This window comes from Brachyistius frenatus, unplaced genomic scaffold, assembly GCF_029030835.1.
Source record: "Brachyistius frenatus isolate BFR_SWC_R1_liver_20210118 unplaced genomic scaffold, ASM2903083v1 Contig_15, whole genome shotgun sequence".
Lineage (NCBI taxonomy): Eukaryota > Metazoa > Chordata > Actinopteri > Embiotocidae > Brachyistius > Brachyistius frenatus.
The window spans coordinates 3,022,501-3,042,793 of NW_027210614.1; the positions used below are offsets into that span (position 1 = coordinate 3,022,501).

At 42.4% G+C, this 20,293-nt stretch overlaps 1 protein-coding gene across 1 annotated transcript in view; it reads right to left on the reverse strand.

The window, feature by feature from the left end:
- Positions 1–20,293, reverse strand: part of gse1b (Gse1 coiled-coil protein b) — a 175,715-nt gene that overhangs the window by 154,071 nt on the left and 1,351 nt on the right. The window lies entirely within an intron of this gene.

Here is a 20,293-nt window from a genome sequence, read left to right on the forward strand (position 1 = left end):
AAGGGTGGGAGGGAAGAGGAAAAAGGGGGAGGAAGAAAAACAGGTCCCACAGAGCTACCGTGCAGGCGCCAGCAAAGACAGCGAGGGTGGAAAGGAGGGGAGGAGGGAGGGAAGGAGGGGGAGAGAGACCCTGGTGAAACTCTCAACAGATGCGTGAAGCCCTTGTCAGCATTCCTGCTAGGTAACGCAAGGTCAGGAGCGAGCAGGAAGACAATATGAGGACTATTTGGGCTCCCTGAGCGCCAGATGTGTTTTAATAAGACGGCTGCCCTCCCAGCTAATAAGGTCAGCCTCTGGCTCCAGCCAGACGAGCAAACAAGTAGACTCTTGGCAGGAATTCAGCTCCAGCTTGGCACAGCCTCCCTCCCTGCTTCCTGCCTCGCTCTTGCACTCATTCGCTCACTCGCTCTCTCTCTCTCTCTCTCTCTCTCTCTCACAAGCTCAGAGATCGATGGAAGCTGACTCTTTCTCTCTCTTTCTGTGCGGGTGTGTGTGACTCATTCTGTCTCATACGCCCGCCTTTTATTAGACACTTCCCTTTTTTCTGCGAGGGGAGAGGGAGAACTGCTGCCTAAAAACTGGAGCCTCACAGAACATCTGTGCTTGACTCCTGCACGAACATGCACACACCAACACACATGCAAGTGCACACACACAAGTACAAACATGTGGTTTATACCAGATAGCTCACTAAGCATTTAACACTACCTTTTACCACTGAGCAGGTAAAAAACGAGTCTGGTAATGCTGATGGATAAGTAATGACAAACCAAAATTAGTTATTAAAAAAACAAACATTGGACCAATAAATCTGACTCCTCCAGAGGGGAAAATAAAGAAACAACATTGGCGCCAGAGAAGATTGGCTTGCTCTGCACTAAGGCAGACAGAGGAGGTGAAGAATGAGGAGGAGGAGGAGGAAGAGAGGAGGAGGTGGAAGATTTAGAGTTGAGGAGGGAGAAACTGAAAAAGACAAAGATACAGACATCAAGGGTGAGAACAAAGAGTCCCAAGCAGCTTGGCTGGACATTCTGTGAGCAAGCTTTTGCCACTTATGGTTGGGGGACAAAATAAAAGTCATTGTTAAAGTAAATGGCTGGCATTTGAACATAATCAATTGATTATTCAATTAATTGTCCAGCAATATTGTTGAGAGCCAAACTTCATCAGGATATCTGTGTTCAAAACATGTGGATGTATATCACTGAACAGAACCCGGGTGCCACAAAAATCTGTGGAGAAAAGGTGATTGAGGGGATGTCACAAGGAAAGTGCTGGGTAATTTAACTTTCAATAAACATACACAAACAAACAAACAAATGCACAGAGGTCAGCAGTGTACTTAACTCTATTTTAAATTAAATAAATTACTTTTCAATGATAAACTCACTGTACTACATGTAGACACTAACCTCTTGTCTCTCTTTCTCTCAATGTCATCCACTGAGGTAAAGTTGACATCATCCTCTGCCTCACAGAACCCCCCCTTCCCCTCCCTTCTTTCCCCCCTCCCCCCATCAAAGACAGACCCTCTCCTAATGGTGCCTGCAGTTCTCAAATATTTACCTCAGTGCAGGGCAATTCAATGCCACACAGGAAATCTGCTCCTCCACACACATGGCCCTCACTCTCACCTACAACTCCTATTCGGCACACACACCAAGTGCACACACATGATCACTTGGCTTAATGGGTTGTGGATGAAAGGTGGAAAATTCTGATTTCTTTATATTAATTTCACAGGTATTTTTGCCCAAAAAAAACATAAATCTGAGAATTCAGCATCTTGCCCACAGACAGTTTGACAAAGGGAGCCAAAGATCAAACCAGTAACTCTTCGACTAATATCTAACCCTCTCTTCTACCTGAGCCAACACAAACATTTGCCAGCATTAGCTTTTTCTTGACCTCAAATGAATTAACAAAAAATATTTGCCAATTTGGGATATCTTTACCTCCATTTACCAATGTTATCATGAGTGAAATAATATAGGACCATATCATAAGGCCTTCACTGGGTGCCCATGTTTGTCCATTTGTCTGTGTTTATTGGACATAAGGTTGGGCAGAAGGCCATCATCCATCACAGGGTTAGGAAAGGTTCCTGTTCGAGGGCGTTCAGACCTTCCTGTTTTAATGCTAGCAGACAGGGAACATTTGGCTTGGTGTAATTTGAGATGACCTCGTCACAGTGAGCTTAAGGTTACAAGGTCAGCAGGCCTTATCGTTCAGCAGCAGGCCCTGTTTCTGCCTCACAATGATCCCCACTACTCGCTGACTCACACACACACACACACACACACACACACACACACACACACACACACACACACACACACACACACACACACACACACACACACACACACACACACACACACACACACACACACACACACACACACACACACACACACCAACAGAACTATTTCTGTGTTCCCACGGTTACAGCAGGTCTACTGGTTGATGTATAGCAGCTTGTAAAGCAGGAGTGTCAGTCAGTTTTAACAGCCTATAACAGAGATCCAACAGGACCACAGCCACGCATGCAGGCTGACCAGCTCAGCAACACTCCATAAAAGCAACTCAGACTCCATGCACACTGACTCAGCCAAAGTACAGGAAAACAACAGAGAAAGACGGCTTTGATCTCTGCTGACAGATACTCAAGATGCTCCAGCGCTCAAAAACACTCTCATGTGTGTACATGTAAACATTAAGACTCATACTGCCTTTCTCACACAATCATAAGCTTGGACAAAACTCTGACCAACTCTGACACCTGTGGAGCTGTGCATTGTGGGAACTCATCCAAAGCCTGCTATCAGTCCAATTCTACGGACACATGTTCCACATTGAGTGGAAGTCAAACAGCATCGGATCATTGCTCAACCAGCGTCAGTCTGTCTGAGGCTCTGGTTTGTAGAAAGTGTTGTGCTTACTGCTCTCCTCAGGCAAACCAGCAGGTGAACAACAACTGGCTCACAAAACCCCACCTGGACTAGACCAAACACCAAGTCTTATCATATGCATGAGACAGTGAGGGCATGGGTAACACTATCTTATGAATTTCAATGTTTTTAGGGATCAAGAACCCACAGAGATCCATCGTCATACTGTGTTCATGCACTGATCCACGGTGTACTGGATTTGATCCATATTGGATTGGAGATCAAAGGTGATGCGCAGCTATGGATGGAAAGAGACTTCTTGGATTGCTGATGAATCTCACAGATCCAGTCATAAAATGTAACAGCAGGACAAAGTAATGGGCTTATAAAAGGACACAATATCTGACTAGAATTGCAATTACAATAGAATTTCAGAACAACAATCAATAAAGAGCATTTTATTTAATTTTATTACCTGCAACGTGGAGATTAAAAACACCTTTTAGAACTTCATGTCAGTTTAACTGAATACATAAAGCACAAAAAAAAAAAAAAAAAAAAAAATCTAAGTAATTTAAATATTTTAGAAGCTTTTTGTCCAAATTTGGTGACAGAAGTAAAGGGTGCTTGGGAAGGGTATCTTCAGTATCTCTAATATCCAGGCTATCTAGCCTCAATTTTAAAGTGATTAGTATGCTATGGTATAAATAGTTTATTAAGGTAATGAGTGGACACAAGCACGCTTAAAAATAATGAGTCTGGCAGAAGCACATCTGTGTCAACTGGCTGTAACCTTGACAGATAAATATTCATTAGCAGGCTGCTAAGCTACCTGACCTGTGACCCACTCACTTCCTGTCTTCCAAGGGCATCAAGGAGCAGAGCTGCAGGCGGACTCGGAGCATAATAAAGAATTCTCTCTTCTTTACCTGTCTCCTCTTTTTGTCCCTTCTGTTTGATGTCGCTTGACTGCATTTGAAGTGGTTTAAAAAACACATGCAAGCAGCAGCAGAGTGTGGATGTCATACTGACAAGTCTCTCCGAGCTTTACAGAAATAATAAGTGTATAATGTGGCAGCACATTTAATTAATGGACTGAGCAAGCATTTGTTGCCACTGGACAGCACTATACAATTGTATTATTTCTTTAAAGATGACCATCAGTCAAAAAGGCTAAAGCTATTCTTTTTTTTTATTCTCAAGTTAGCAGACAATGACACAGTATATTTGGTATGAGATGGGCAACATGTTGTTGATTAAAATTTACATTTGTTGGTGCTGTCACAGGTCAGCAACATTTTCAAAGCATCATTTCATTTTTCATTCAAGAGACAAATGTTCAATCTAAGTTATTATTACAGGCTACACTAATAGCTTGTGAGAGAATGAAACATATCATTTGGATACCTTGAAAACAGTTACAAATGACTTGACACCCCCAGTATTTATTAGCCTGGTATTGTTACTTTCTGATATCTCTATATGCTCCTCATAGTGGTTTTAAAAAAGAAAAAATGCTGGAAACTGCAAAAAATGCCTTTTACAGAATCCCTCTATAATTTATTAACATTATAGTGTATCCCTTGGCATTAGCTACGCTGAAAGCTACAAGAACCACTGTATTATCTTGACCATTTATTTGCCCTCTATTATATTTGAAGCCGTGTACAAACAGATATGTAAAAGTATGAAACCCGTAATGCAAGAAAGCTTATAAATATTATGTGTGCAGCGGATTCCTCCAGTAATTCAAACATTTCAGTGTTACTCTTAACAAACTCTTACATGGAACAGATAACATTCAGCTGTGTGTCTCTGACCTGAAAGCACAACAAGCAGTAAGAATGACTGATGTTTAGAGGAAATAAGGATCTGTACCGAAGCACAATGTCCCAGACTGCTTCCACAATTAGTCATGCATACGGTCATAAACACATTACTCATATACACACAAAAGGTCGCCATAATTTATGTGTATGCATGACTTCAGTACGCACTCTCTCACATAACCTGTCTTGTTGATAGTACTGGGCATCACTGAACTGGAGAAGCCACTGAGGACACAGGGAATACACAAAGGGTGAGAATGAAACGTGAGAAACATGTGGAGGAACACAATAATGATGAGGGAGATGAAGAAATCAGCATACAAAAACAAACACATCACAGACACACACACACACACACACAAATTCTTAACGGCCAGGATAACTATGGGTCATCTATGAATGAATTAGGTGTAGAGATCTGGCTGACAAAAATATACATTTCCTCATGTGCCTGACAGTCAATCTTTAATCATTTTCTGTAAACATACACTGTGTACAATGCCCTGCATCAAAATGCTCAAGAGAATATACGTCTATTACTAATGAAACATCAAATACCTTAATGTAAATACAGCTGATATATTGTATAGGACCGTATAAACTGAATGTGAGGATAACTGATAAAAAACATTTTTGATACAAACATATGGTTGAATATTTCTTTGTATATTTGATGAAAATATTACAGTGAGTCTAATCATACAAAGGTTTTGTGGTTGGTCAAGTATAAAAACTAAAAACAACCCGTATCAGTACAAAAAACTTTTGATTACAACTTTGCCAATTAGTCAATTTCAGTACCAGACCATTTACAAAATGTTCCCAACCTTGCACATGAGCTAAAAGCCCTTAAAAACACCCATTCACCACCATGTATTTGTGTCTGCTTTGATGTCTTTTGCTTTATGTCATTTAGTCATAGTGACCTTGAATTTGTGTTGATGAACTCTGTGTGGAAGAGGAGTATACAGAGCAGAGGAAAAGGCAAATAAAAGAACCGAGAGAGATAAGGCAGGAAAAATTTAAGCTTACGTGTGGAGAGGGAGGTCAAGAGTTATCACCCGGGTGACCTAAAGCGATGTGACAGGATTTGTCATCACCTTCGCAAACAGAGAGTTTGAATCTCAGAGAATGAGGAAAAAGCAATGAACGGACATCAGAATCCAGCTGGACTTTATTTCATAAATCATCCGCTATGTGTGCACATGGTAAATCTGTGCATGGCTGTGCATGTGTGCCTCTGTCTGTTAGTGTTTATGCTGCAGAGATTCATCTCTCTTCCAGTGTCAGAGGCAACGTGTCGGTCATATGGTTGTGTTCAGAGGACCCCCACCAAAATGGACACTTCATCAGTCTTTAATACCCCCTCCTGAGGTGTGAGATCATGTCTGCACCAAGGATGTTACCAACAGAACAGTCAAGCATGCACAAACTAGTGTGTGTGTGTGTGTGTGTGTGTGTGTGTGTGTGTGTGTGTGTGTGTGTGTGTGTGTGTGTGTGTGTGTGTGTGTGTGTGTGTGTGTGTGTGTGTGTGTGTGTGTGCGCGCGCGCGCGAGTGTGTATATGTATGTAAGCATGTGTGTGAAGCAGATGGGAGGAAAAAGAGAAATTAGAGAGGGGTAAAAGGAGAGTAGCGACAGAAAGTCTGCAAGAGATTGTGTGTGTCTGTGTGTGTGTTGGACTGAGGGGGCTGTGAGGGGTTAGGGGGGAGAGGCAGAAGGGAGAGGAGAGGGGGAGTAGTGTGGTTAGGCATCCAGAGTCAGTGAACATTTTTCTGGCAAGCCTTCTCTGTGCTCCTGGCTGCTTGCCCAGCTCTGAAGCAAACTTAAACAAACTCCTGTTGCAGCCATCTGCTGGGCCCGCGGGATAAATCACAGCACTGCTCCGCACTGTACTGCACAGCCGCACCACTATCAGGTTACTGTGTTAGCGCCCTCTCTCACACACACACACACACACACACACACACACACACACACACACACACACACACACACACACACACACACACACACACACACACACACACACACACACACACACACACACACACACACACACACACACACACACTGTTAGGCATGCAGGAACACATTACAGTCCTTCCTCTCATACTCACACACACACACACACACACACACACACACACACACACACACACACACACACACACACACACACACACACACACACACACACACACACACACACACACACACACACACACACACACACACACACACACACACACAGACACACACACACACACACACACACACACACACACACACACACACACACACACACACACACACACACACCAAGCTACGCGTCAGCCTGGAGCCAGGGCCTGCCATGGGGCTCACACCACCAGGAGAGGCCAGCTAACATGTGGCCCAGCTAATACCACAGGGAAAGATGAAGAGGAGGGGGGGAGAAGAGACAGAAAAAGGGGAGAAAGGGGAGAAAGAGGAGAAAGAAGAAAAGGGGGGTGTGGGGGCAAAAGGGGTGGGGAAGGGGGTGTGGAGAAAGACAGAGGATGACTGAGGTGATAGATGGATCAGGGAGAGAAGGAGAGAGATGGACTGAAGACACAGCTGGGAGAAAAAAAAGAACAAAAAAAGAGAGAGGGAAGAAGACCTCTGACACCTAACTGGAGCCGAGTGCTATTTTTATAGCCCCCTGTAGAAGAGAGGAACATAAAAACATCTAGAGCCCCTCTGTGTCTATAGCCTCTCATAACAACTTAAGTATTTATAACAATCGGGAAAGTCTTTGAGGAGAAAACACTTTGTTTCATAATCTCATTCTTCTCTTCATAATGCTTCTCCTCTACCAAGATAGAGATGTACTTCATCCATGTTACGCCTCCAGTTGGGAAACATATGATAAATCTTGATACATGTGAGTAACAATGCAGCTACTGCGGTGGCTTACCACTCTGGCTACTTCGCTGTGGCCTTGAGGCGAGTAAACCGTGAATAGCATGTTGGTCCACATTGCACACAACTTTTGAACATGTGGGAAATGCCACTGACCAAGCTGGCAGGTCGTGTGTTAGCATCCTGCTAGCCTCATAGCCTTGGATTAGGTTAGGCATGCTTTCACTGAGTCATAAACGTAACCAGAAGTGGTAAACAGCCACATTAAATCTATATTAATAACATTTCAGCGCTGCAAATGGCATACTTGAAAGGGATAGCAGGCAAAAAGCAACAAATAAATCATGACAAGCCTCCTGGAAGTATCTGTGGTATCTCTGTCACACTGATATAGAAACTGTATCAGTTTATTTCTGACTCATAGTGTGGTCATGTCAGTGTGGGGAAATATTCACCCATGGAAACTATTCACAAAGTCTCAATAACTCCTAACTATAAGTGTGTGTGTTCATATTTGTGTGTCTGCCTACTTATGGCTTGGTCAGTGAGAGCATTTCTGTTGAAGTTGATCTTGCATGATGCTTTGGATTACCAACACAACAGGATCACAACCCAAACTAAGTCATTACAAAATGTCAGATGATACACAGCAATCGGCTCTTCAAACAACCAATACCTGACAATTCCTATACAAAGTGTATGACATCATCTGAGTGCCACCGCCATGTGGTCACTCCAAGCTGGAGATCCACTTTTGGTGCACAGTGTAGAGACCACATAATACTAAACGTGCCAGGGCTACTGTATAGTCTGCATTCTTCCAGAGGCATCATGGGCTCCAGCCTCAAAGGCTTAGTCCAAAACTCCCTCCCTGTCTCCTTCTTCCCAGCTGTCCTGGAGCTGGCAGGACAAGCTGAGTATGTGATAGACCAGGTGGCTGGGCGGCATGGTGTGGGCGGAGGGGGTCAGGGCCAGGACTTGGGCATGCTTAGAGGAGGAGGGAGAAATCCAAGAAGGGAATGTCTCCTTCAGCCAAAATAAGCTCCCACAAGATCACCAGTAATGTTAATCTTTATCTCTTCTTTGGGTGGCTGACAGAAAGAGGTGAAGCGATCTAGTGACTGGTTGGTTGGAACCAGGGATTGCCTGTGTGCTGAGTGTAGGGGAAGAGGGTGCATAGTATATTTAGTCCATTACGTAGAGCTCTTTAGTGCTCCAGCTGACATCTCCAGTTGTCCTGACAGCAGGGTGAGGGTGAGTCTTCCCTCTCTTCACCCCATTAGAAATATCAGCAGGGCGGGCAGGAGGGCAGGCACAAGAGCAAGTGAAAGAAAGTGGGAAGGGGAAGAGCCAAAGAATGAAAAATCACATTCACCCGGACCTTCAGCAACACTTGGGAGGTCCAAAAGAGCAAGACTAATGAGTAGCACCTAATAGCAATGAATAATATCCAGTCAGCTGAGAGCATAAGTTACATGTTAAAAGTCTGGCAAGGAAATAGGTCTGCTATTAGCTACTGTGCTGCCACACAATACAGTTGTGTCCAGGTGCAGAACCACACATGCACACAGACATACAGACGTACAGCTGTGGCACAATCCAGCTGCGTTCGCCAGCACAAGAGCAAACACCTGCCAGTGCTCCCAACCACCTGGCAGACACACGTTCACAAACACACCCAGTCACACACACTTGCAGCTGTTCTGTATGTAAATGACGATAAAGATTACACTCTCTGTGTTGTGTGTTGTGTGTGTCTGTGTGTGTCTGTGTGTGTGTGAGTTCAAGTCTATGGATGTATGCATTTATACGTGACTTTGTTATGGCCAGAAGGCAGCTGGCAGAGAGGGCTGAGCTATAGTTACATTACCCTCTGTCCTCTATAATTACCACAGTCAAACCAGGTTTACTAGTGCAAAGCCCAGACTCCAGTGCAGCATGACAGCCTTTACAGTGTAACCACACTTCCACGTTGGCCTCTTGCCACATCATGCCAGGCTCCAGTGTGGCAATACAGGAGAATTTTCTGCAAAGCAGATGTTCGGTACAGAAGATGTCTATGACAAACATCAGGATGTACGCTGTTCACTGCCAGTCCCTGAGGGCTTTGTTTGGTTTGAAAAGAAGTTTCATCCAGCATAGTTGCCAGAAATCGTGTGCTGCTGCATATTTCAAACTTAACTGGTAAAAAAAATAAAAGAAATAAACAAAACCACATTTATACAAAACAAAAGAAGCAATTTTCTGCAGAGTAACAAAGAATCTTCTAATCATGTAGGAAGCTAGAACAGCATCCGCAAGACAAGGGCTCAATGCTACAACTATCCACGGGATCTAGCAGAAAACTCATCGCACAGAAGCAACTGCACACCCCCTCAACTTCTCTGAGAACTACTTTATCCTTGATAAGTTTTACATAAAGGTATCAGTTCCTACAGGAAATGGCAATCCTTCTAATGTACACACTGTAATATCAGTACTTTATAAATCAAAAGATTACTGCATTGATTTAACTTCTATAACTTCTACAACACTGTCAGTCTCATGAGGGACAGTTTTACCAAAAGATTTTAAATCACTGCTGCAGAACCTGATGTGTCTTTATATTCCCAGCATTCTTCTTCTTTGTCAAAAAGTAGTCTTCAGATCTAACCAATGCGGACTCAAGGACCATCACCTGAAGCAATGTATTCCTTTGGAGCCAAAAAGGCTTTATAAAACCTTATTTCACATAAGTACTCGTACTCCCCATGACTTGTACACAGACTTTGATGTCTATTTCATGTAAAACTTGTTCAAGGCTTTAAAAGAGATATATTTGTGAGGTGGCGGTTGTTTGATTGACATTTCCCTATGACAACTGAAAAGGCTGTAAACCTAAATCCAATGATAAACATGTGGGTGAAGTTACCATGTCCATGTTGTACAGTCCAGAAAACTCAAAGACTAAAAAGATCATGACAACAATGAAACAGAAGCAGCACATGTCGCCTGTACACAAACCTCACTTAGGACCCAGACAACAGACCACATTACACCAACACTGCACTCCAAACTCACATGACTTGGTTCTCACAGGACTCCAAGCTTCACAGTTGACAAGAGGTTTCCTGGCTCATTGCATTCACATATTTTGGTGCCAAATGGGCACCCACAAAAACACTTTTGAAAACAGTTCACAGTGGGGACATGGCCCTCTTTGTTCACTTTTCACACTGTCGAGTCCATTGGATGTGGATATTACTTTTTAGGGAGGCAAGATTGACAGGTAAAAATAATTATACATTGTTAAATATTTACGTTTCAATGACTTAAAAAAAGGTTTTGCTGAAAGAAAACCTATTTTCGCACAAAAACCATAGAACATGGTGGCCTCTCGGTAACAATCATAGTCAAAGTCAGTGCGCCTGCCATCCACTAGTGTGTCACCACATAAACCGATGGTAGACAATTATGCATTCCTATTCTCTTTAGCGGATGTGGATGAGTAAAGAAGATGATGCACACCTTTACAGGGGTTTTCCACTTGCAGTTATTTTTGTCTTATTACTCAGCCCAACTCAATATACCATGAGTGATCACAAATGTGTAACCTGCTCCGTCCTAAAAGCTGATTGAAGAGTCGAAGAAATTTCAGTTAAGCATAGCCTGTACACAACTACACAGTCCTGGGAGGAGGTGTAACCAGCCAAAATAAGTGAACATACCAGTGTGTGTGTGTGTGTGTGTGTGTGTACCATAGGTGTGTAAGGTTTCAACCTCAAAAAGGACAGTTTTTGGAGAACCAGGTGTCCTCCAGGGTCACAGAGGTTGTAAAAGTTATTGTGGTTGTGTTGTATTTGACACAAGAAACAACCAATGCAAACAAAAACAAAAGAATAAGAGAGGAGGCATTTGTATATTTATTAACCTCTAACAACTCAGTAAGCATTTAGACACAGTACATGGGTTACAATTCAATTCAATTGAATAAAAGGTCAACTTGCAACAATTTGATACATTGCGATCAAGGCTGTGCTCAGACTGACTGGCGTTGCAGCGACTGAATGGTAAAAGTGACAAAAATGCCGCAGCAACAAATAGATGGTTGGCCAGTCATATCAGTGAAAGAGGACATTCCTAGTATAATGTGAGTACTGTATTAATACTGTTTACTACTGTCACCACAAAAGGCACAATCAATGCCACTGTGATCATCTTTCAGAGCTGTAAAACGCTGTCTTAGAGCATTTTACAGCTCTGAAAGTGGACTTCATGGGTTGTATTTCATTATCTCACTGGTGTCTGAAGCAACAGCTCCCTCAAAGTCAAGTCAGAGATATAAAAAGAAAGTGAAGTTCCCAGACATGGAAAGTGAAACAACTTTCTGAGGAATCCCCACAATCAGCGTGATGACATTAAATGTATTATTTATTTTCTGAATATTTCTTTGGAATATGGTCACTCAACAATCTGTTTAGACCTTTCCAGTGACTGGCCTTTTGCCCGCTGCCAACAGACAGGCATTGAGAAAAAGTCTCTCATGCCTGCCCTTTTGAAAGGGTTTACAGACAGAATCACAAAGAATGTTAAAGTATATTTTAAAGTCAAAAGGCTAAACAGGTGTGTCAAATCATATATAGTTTCTACGACATATGACCTCTGGTGACCCTGTCCCTGAGTGCTGCACCAGATTGATATCCTCTCTCTACTTGGCTCTGCAGGGTTAAAAGGTCAGCATGTCTTCATCTGTCAGCTACAAACTGCACCAAACTGCACCCAGATTTCCAAAGGTCTGACACTGTCAAGCCCTAAAACCACAACTTCCTTCTCCACCACCCCGTTGGTCCCAACATCAACACCTTTTTCCTTAAAGAAAATCAATAGCAACTCAAAAGCAGCACTGCCATGCACTTATTCACAGTTGCAGTGCTGTGTGCTACAACACGGTTATTCACTCATTTGCAATAAACAACACGGACACAGGATGGGAAGAATCTTCTGACAATTCAATCACTCTCTCCTTCTTTCCTCCTTTTCTCTCTCCTCTCATCAATTGTCCACCAGAGAATTTTACCATTCAAGCGTCTTTTATGATTTTATTTGTTGATGTTGCTCCATCTGGACTGCCAACCTATACATGAACACACCTATGCCATTTGGCTTGGTACTTTAGCAGACATTTGCAGGAATGACAAATTAGCTCCTAAACGTTAATGCTGATCATCCTGAAGTTTCCCAATTACATTGTAACTCACACAAAAAAATGTTCATCTGACTCCCAGTGTTTTATTCTGTGCAAGACCACTGCTCTCTAGCTGTCTGTCTCTCTGCATTTCCTGCATTGAAATCAAACCACACAAACGTCGCTAATTACAGTCATGTGGAAGAAAAAAAGAAATTACCAACTTATCTTTATTACATAAACCTGATCAACAGCTAGCTATTTGTTGGTTTGCTACTAATATTTTCAGTTTTATAATGATTTGCATTGAATTTACAAATAATATGAGTCTAAGTAGCCACAGAAAGGGTGTGTCCCTGCTAATTAACGGCAACGTTTGGCTAATAGTTAGATTAGCTAAGTAGCCAAACAAGCAAATTTACCAGTGTTGATACACTTAAATGTCAAAAGTACTTAAGTAGCTAAGGAGGCTACATTACTTCCACAACAATTTAGTCTTTGGGTTGACAAATCTATTTTTGTCTGGAGTGCAACAGTAGGATCAGCCATTTGTCACTGATTGACTGAGAGTTTAAAGTTGCACCAATGGTCGGCAGATTGCTGTGACTTCCCGTGTTTGTTTGCAATTGAGAGTTCTCATTCCACTCTGACAGTGTACAACAGGACAACTACAGTGGGTACGGAAAGTATTCAGACCCCTTTAAATTTTTCACTCTTTGTTTCATTGCAGCCATTTGCTAAAATCAAAAAAGTTCATTTTATTTCTCATTAATGTACACTCAGCACCCCATCTTGACAGAAAAAAACAGAAATGTAGAAATTTGTGCAAATTTATTAAAAAAGAAAAACTGAAATATCACATGGTCATAAGTATTCAGACCCTTTGCTCAGTATTGAGTAGAAGCACCCTTTTGAGCTAGTACAACCATGAGTCCTTCTTGGGAATGATGCAACAAGCTTTTCACACCTGGATTTGGGGATCCTCTGCCATTCTTCCTTGCAGATCCTCTCCAGTTCCATCAGGTTGGATGGTGAACGTTGGTGGACAGCCATTTTCAGGTCTCTCCAGAGATGCTCAATTGGGTTTAGGTCAGGGCTCTGGCTGGGCCAGTCAAGAATGGTCACAGAGTTGTTCCGAAGCCACTCCTTTGTTATTTTAGCTGTGTGCTTAGGGTCATTGTCTTGTTGGAAGGTGAACCTTCGGCCCAGTCTGAGGTCCAGAGCACTCTGGAAGAGGTTTTCTTCCAGGATATCTCTGCACTTGGCCGCATTCATCTTTCCTTCAATTGCAACCAGTCGTCCTGTCCCTGCAGCTGAAAAACACCCCCATAGCATGATGCTGCCACCACCATGTTTCACTGTTGGGATTGTATTGGGCAGGTGATGAACAGTGCCTGGTTTTCTCCACACATACCGCTTAGAATTAACGCCAAAAAGTTCAATCTTGGTCTCATCAGACCAGAGAATCTTATTTCTCATAGTCTGGGAGTCCTTCATGTGTGTTTTGGCAAACTCTATGCGGGCTTTCGTATGTCTTGCACTGAGGAGAGGCTTCCGTCGGGCCGCCACTCTGCCATAAAGCCCCGACTGGTGGAGGGCTGCAGTGATAATTGACTTTGTGGAACTTTCTCCCATCTCCCTACTGCATCTCTGGAGCTCAGCCACAGTGATCTTTGGGTTCTTCTTTACCTCTCTCACCAAGGCTCTTCTCCCACGATTGCTCAGTTTGGCTGGACGGCCAGGTCTAGGAAGAGTTCTGGTCGTCCCAAACTTCTTCCATTTAAGGATTATGGAGGCCACTGTGCTCTTAGGAACCTTGAGTGCTGCAGAAATTATTTTGTAACCTTGGCCAGATCTGTGCCTTGCCACAATTCTGTCTCTGAGCTCCTTGGACAATTCCTTCGACCTCATGATTCTCATTTGCTCTGACATGCACTGTGAGCTGTAAGGTCTTATATAGACAGGTGTGTGCCTTTCCTAATCAAGTCCAATCAGTTTAATTAAACACAGCCGGACTCCAATGAAGGAGTAGAACCATCTCAAGGAGGATCAGAAGAAATGGACAGCATGTGAGTTAAATATGAGTGTCACAGCAAAGGGTCTGAATACTTATGACCATGTGATATTTCAGTTTTTCTTTTTTAATAAATTTGCACAAATTTCTACATTTCTGTTTTTTTCTGTCAAGATGGGGTGCTGAGTGTACATTAATGAGAAATAAAATGAACTTTTTTGATTTTAGCAAATGGCTGCAATGAAACAAAGAGTGAAAAATTTAAAGGGGTCTGAATACTGTATATTCTTAAGTTCTCACCTAGTCTTGATACGGTGTTGCTTGAAACATGAAATACTTTCAACCATGCAAACAAATTACTAATAAGTGAAATAGAGCCAACACAGCTGACTATTGTGTGGCAACTCAGCCTCGATGCCAATCTTTCGCAAAGGAGGACCAAAAATAATCAAAAAGCATTTCACACATAGACCACTATTATTAAAAGACATGTAATAGTGCTGACAGGACCGCAGACAAGATCAATATTTATAATTTGTACTATTGAATTTTTAACCCATGAAGATTTTATATTAGCAAAACCTCCCCAGAGTGCAGCAAATGTATTTTTATGTGTCTGCAGGTTTGAGTGGGAGAAACACGAATACAAAGCAAATCTGGAAGCAAGAAAATGTTTTTGGCTAATACAGTGAGGGGGTGATTTCTATTCAAAGCAAGTGGGAGTAGGTCCAGTTCTTACAATACAACCATGAGCTGGATATGGTTCTGCGACTTAGCCTCACTGCCAGTTGTTGCAATGGCCAACCACAGTTACTTTCACAAACAAAAACCCAGCAGTATAAATATCATTTTTTCCCTTTGGACCACCTGCCTTAGAGGTGTCTCGACTGAGACAGCTTAACAATTTTTATTTTTTTTAAATTAAATAAATAAGCCAAGATAGTTAACATTTATAAAACTTTTCCAAAGCCAAGACAAGCTCTTTTTCTAAGCTTTAAAATTTATTCATGTGTAGAGTCTGCAAGACCAGAATGTTCAGGGAAACTGCAACTGATGTGCAGTGAACAGCACAAGACAGAACTTTTGGCCATATGCAACTTTCATTAAAAAGAATGGATGACATCTCTGAGTCCTATATTGTTTTCTCTTCATACATCTGGCCTGCTTCCATGTACTGTATCTACTATGTGCCAACAGATGAAAGTGGGTTACTGTGGCTAGATCAAAGGATTCTCTTTTTCAATATGTTGAAGACTGACACAGAAACCTCACACACCACCTTTGACATTACAAAGAGTTAGAGGGCCAAGGCCTGCAGTGTCAAACACTGACCAAGACACACCATGCAGTAGGTAGAGCTAAGAGTTACGAGACAGGTCAGGGGTGCCGTTGTGCCCCTCAAACTAGTAGTGGCTTGAATACGGGTTTGTCTTTGCAGGGTTGAGACATAAAAGGGAAGACCTGAAACACTGGAACACATCCATCTCATCCACTCCAAGCACGATCTGATCTCTCCATTCAGATATGGGCAAGAATGCAGCACCGAGAGAGGCTAGCGGGAAGAGAGTGATTAAAGCTTTGAGAGCTAAATCAAAACCCACCTCCAGCAGCTTTGAAATTAAGCCCCTCAAATACCAGAGGATTCCCAGTGAAACGCAAGGCTGTCTGTCAGACAGCACTGCTGGGAGAGGAGAGAAGCACAGCTGCAGAAACTTTACACAATACACGCAATATGAACGGTTCTGACCAAACACACACACACACACACACACACACACACACACACACACACACACACACACACACACACACACACACACACACACACACACACACACACACACACAGCTCACACTGGCATGCACATGGACAGCTCACACCATGTGTTTAGGCCACAACATCTCACATACCTCACAGTAACTATCTTAATAGAATACCCTTTCTGGGTAAAACACAGTCCGTGGCTAGCATGATGTAATATTTCTTTTTATGATAACATAATAAGAATGCGACTCCTTTTTCTTGTGTATTCTTCTGGCTGCAATTTAAATCCCATTAACTCCCTCACCTTCTCCCACCCTCCCACTATTCTTTTCTCTTTGTCTTTTTCCGATAATTCACTCAGGGTAATGTCTTTCCCTTCGTTTTCAACATTGCGTCTAAATTTAATGTGTAATTTTGCATTCATTTCTTCTTTCACTATGCCATAAATCTTACTCGGCGACACTGTCAGGATGCCGGCATGTTTTTCCTGTCACAGCAAATACCTCCCTTATAGGATTTGGGCCATGCAACGAGAACACAGACGATTTTTTACACCAAACATGAACACGCATTGCGCACACATGTGCATCAAAAAGGAGCAGTATATAAACAGAGAAAACATGAGCACATGCAACACACAAACTCTTCCTGTACACACATATCAACTGATTGATTGAACTCAGTCACAGAAACACGTATTTGTTCTTTAAACAGGCCAACAATAATCATCCACTCAAAACAGTCACTCAGAAAACTGCCATTCAAAGATAAAGATCATGTGTATGGATACAGACTCACACTGTATTCACACGTATGACTGTGTCGGCGTCTGAGAGGCTTGCTTATGTTCTGTATCTACATTCAATCCCACAGCATTTATAATTGAAAGGCCTGACTAATCATCGATTTATTTGCCGTTTCAATATAGTATGCCCTTGTAGTAGCAGAGGAGACTGTGTTGGCTGCAGGGAAGCAGGAGGTTCAGCTATAAGCTTCATTCTGTGGGGGCCTTACCATCTGTTGGAGGACACCTTGTTCTTAAGTCTTAAGTCCAGGCCCACCTACAGCACACCTGGTGCTACTAGGGATTCAGTGTACAGGGCAGCTGCACCTTTCATTGAATTTACAACCTATGCAATTAGCGTGTTATTTAGGGAGGTAAGATACTGAGACTGCCTTCTTTTCACTGACCTATGGTGCACCATGTGTGGCACACAAACCAATTATGGGATATTCTGCAGGTTTGACACCACACACATCTGGTAGGTGCAGTATATATAAAAAAAATTAGGTCGAAAAGGCTAAGTCAATATAAACCTGGCCGCGTGTTAGCATGGACATGGGGATATATTCTGTTTTGGGGTTATGTGGCATTGCATTACTATTTATCCCTTCCCTCACTGATATAAATGGGGTGGACAATATAACAGCACACTTGTCAGTAGAATACGGCACACGCAACAGCACGGCAAACTACAGCCTACAAAATGACCACAGAGTTGAATTAACACTTCCCTTAAACAGTTTTAAAAGAAAATAAAAAACAAACTGAACATTACATTTGTCTAGGAGTGCCCAAACAGTTGTATAAAACTGTATAAAGTTTAAAAAGTACAGTCAATGGACATCTGTTTTACTGAGAGTGCAAGTGTCACTGACCAGCCCCCTCTCCTCAGTCGCCAGCTGGTCGTCTATACTAGCACCTGGCAAAGGTCATGTCCAACATACTAATTAAACCCACAGAAGCAGAACAGAGAACATGATAACCACCCATCACTTGTGTCTGTGTGCACACCTGTGTGTTACTTTTAACAGCTTCAAGAGTGTCGTGTGGCAGATCTTATTTCATGTGCTAATTAATGTCTTACCAAGCGGGAAAGTCACCCAACACAGCATCATTCACCCTTTTCACACTTAACAAGATGCATTCGTACATGCACTATAATGTTTACACCAAACCAAGCAGTATAATGATGACTGTTAAAAGTAAGATCTCTTTGGAGCCTTAATTAAGGGTTCAATGTCTCTGTCTTGGTCCTAGTTATGTCTCTGATTGTAAACATTAAATATAAATTCCTTTCTGGATCTGTTCCTGCTGCATTTTTGTATTTTGAGGGTTTGCAACATGAAAAACTTAACAAAATACAATACAATACTGTACATGACTCTGTGTTTATATTTGTACAGATCCCTCAAGTGCAGACATAGTGCTAAGGGGAACCAGATGGGTACTCCCTCCTGACTGCTCAAACACCAGTGATGAAAGACCCTCTCAAGCATGACACCAGAGGACAAAACACCTGTTCCCCCCCCCCCCCCCACACACACACACACACACTACTCGTTTGCACCACACCCCCCACAGAAACACACACTGGCACTATCTCAGCCATAAGGTCACTCCCTCAATCAGGCCAAAACTGACACCTGCAACCGTCCCGGTCCAAAATGACCAGCTAAAACCCTGCCCACCCTGCCACCCCTCTCATGCCTCCCACTTTATGATCCCCCTAACCTTAGTGGGAAGAAAAACAGGTCCCAAAATTATACTCTATTTCCGGAGTATCCCCTTACATATGATTGCTATGAGCTCATCTGGGACTGGCTCACGTGGAAACGTTCTGAAGAGTAATACAGCCTTAAATTTGGAGATTGTACAGGACCTTTGATTGCTCAAAGCACTTTGTTAAGGGACAGAGAGAGAAATAGGTTGACATCACCAGACAACTGGTTTGAGTGAGCAACATGCTGAGGTTGCTGAGTGTGAATGGCATCCACAGATGTTCTTCACGTGTCATGCATGTTCGGACACTCACAGTGTTTGTTTGCATGAGAGATCTGTTCATAGGGTCGTCTCTCACTGGCTAAATGCTCCTCCATTAACACATCACCATCCTCAAATGTCCTGCCCTGGTCCTCCGCATACAGTGTCCCCACAGCCTACAGCCTGGCTAGTGCTCATCTGAAAAAGCTCTGCTATCAACGTTTTACCAGCAGGAATAGGAGTTTATGTGTATTGATGAGAGAGGAGTCAAAAAAGAAAACTGTGGAAAGACTAAGAAGCAACAAAAAGGCACAAACATGACTGATGACAGGATGATCTCTCCTCAGAGAAAGTGTACAGATGTAATGTTTACTGAGTAAACCCATCTGGACCACTTATTCAAGCATCTTAACTCAACAACACTTGATACAAGATACAGAAATGAATATCCACAGAAACCAGCATTATGACAAAACACACTACTCAATTGTTGTCACGTACCAAGTCTTTAAACAAACATCTTCGCCAGATTAAGCAAATATGGGATGAATTGTAGGCACAATGTCCTTGAATGACTGAATGAGGGAGTGTGGGGAGTAACACTGTGCTCTTACTACACTCCTGAGAGAGAATTAGTGCTTCATGGCATCAACAGGGATCAGTTATCAAATAACTAATTACATTATTCATGGGTGTTATGAAAATGTGTCAATATTTTAATAATAATATATTGATAATAGTAAATAACTGAAGGTGTGACCTTTGTAATGTTTAATGCCAGATGCTGCAGAGCACACTGTTTTATGTTTGAGTTGTGAAACACTTGTGGATACTGTTTAGTGTCTGGGCTGCCTACATTCACATATTCATATGAATAGTGTAATGTATGTCATACTTGTCATTTTGGTTGCATCTCACTAAACTGTACATCGATAGAAGAAATCAATTTAAAACCCCTAAGACAGGGCCAATTTATACTTTCTTT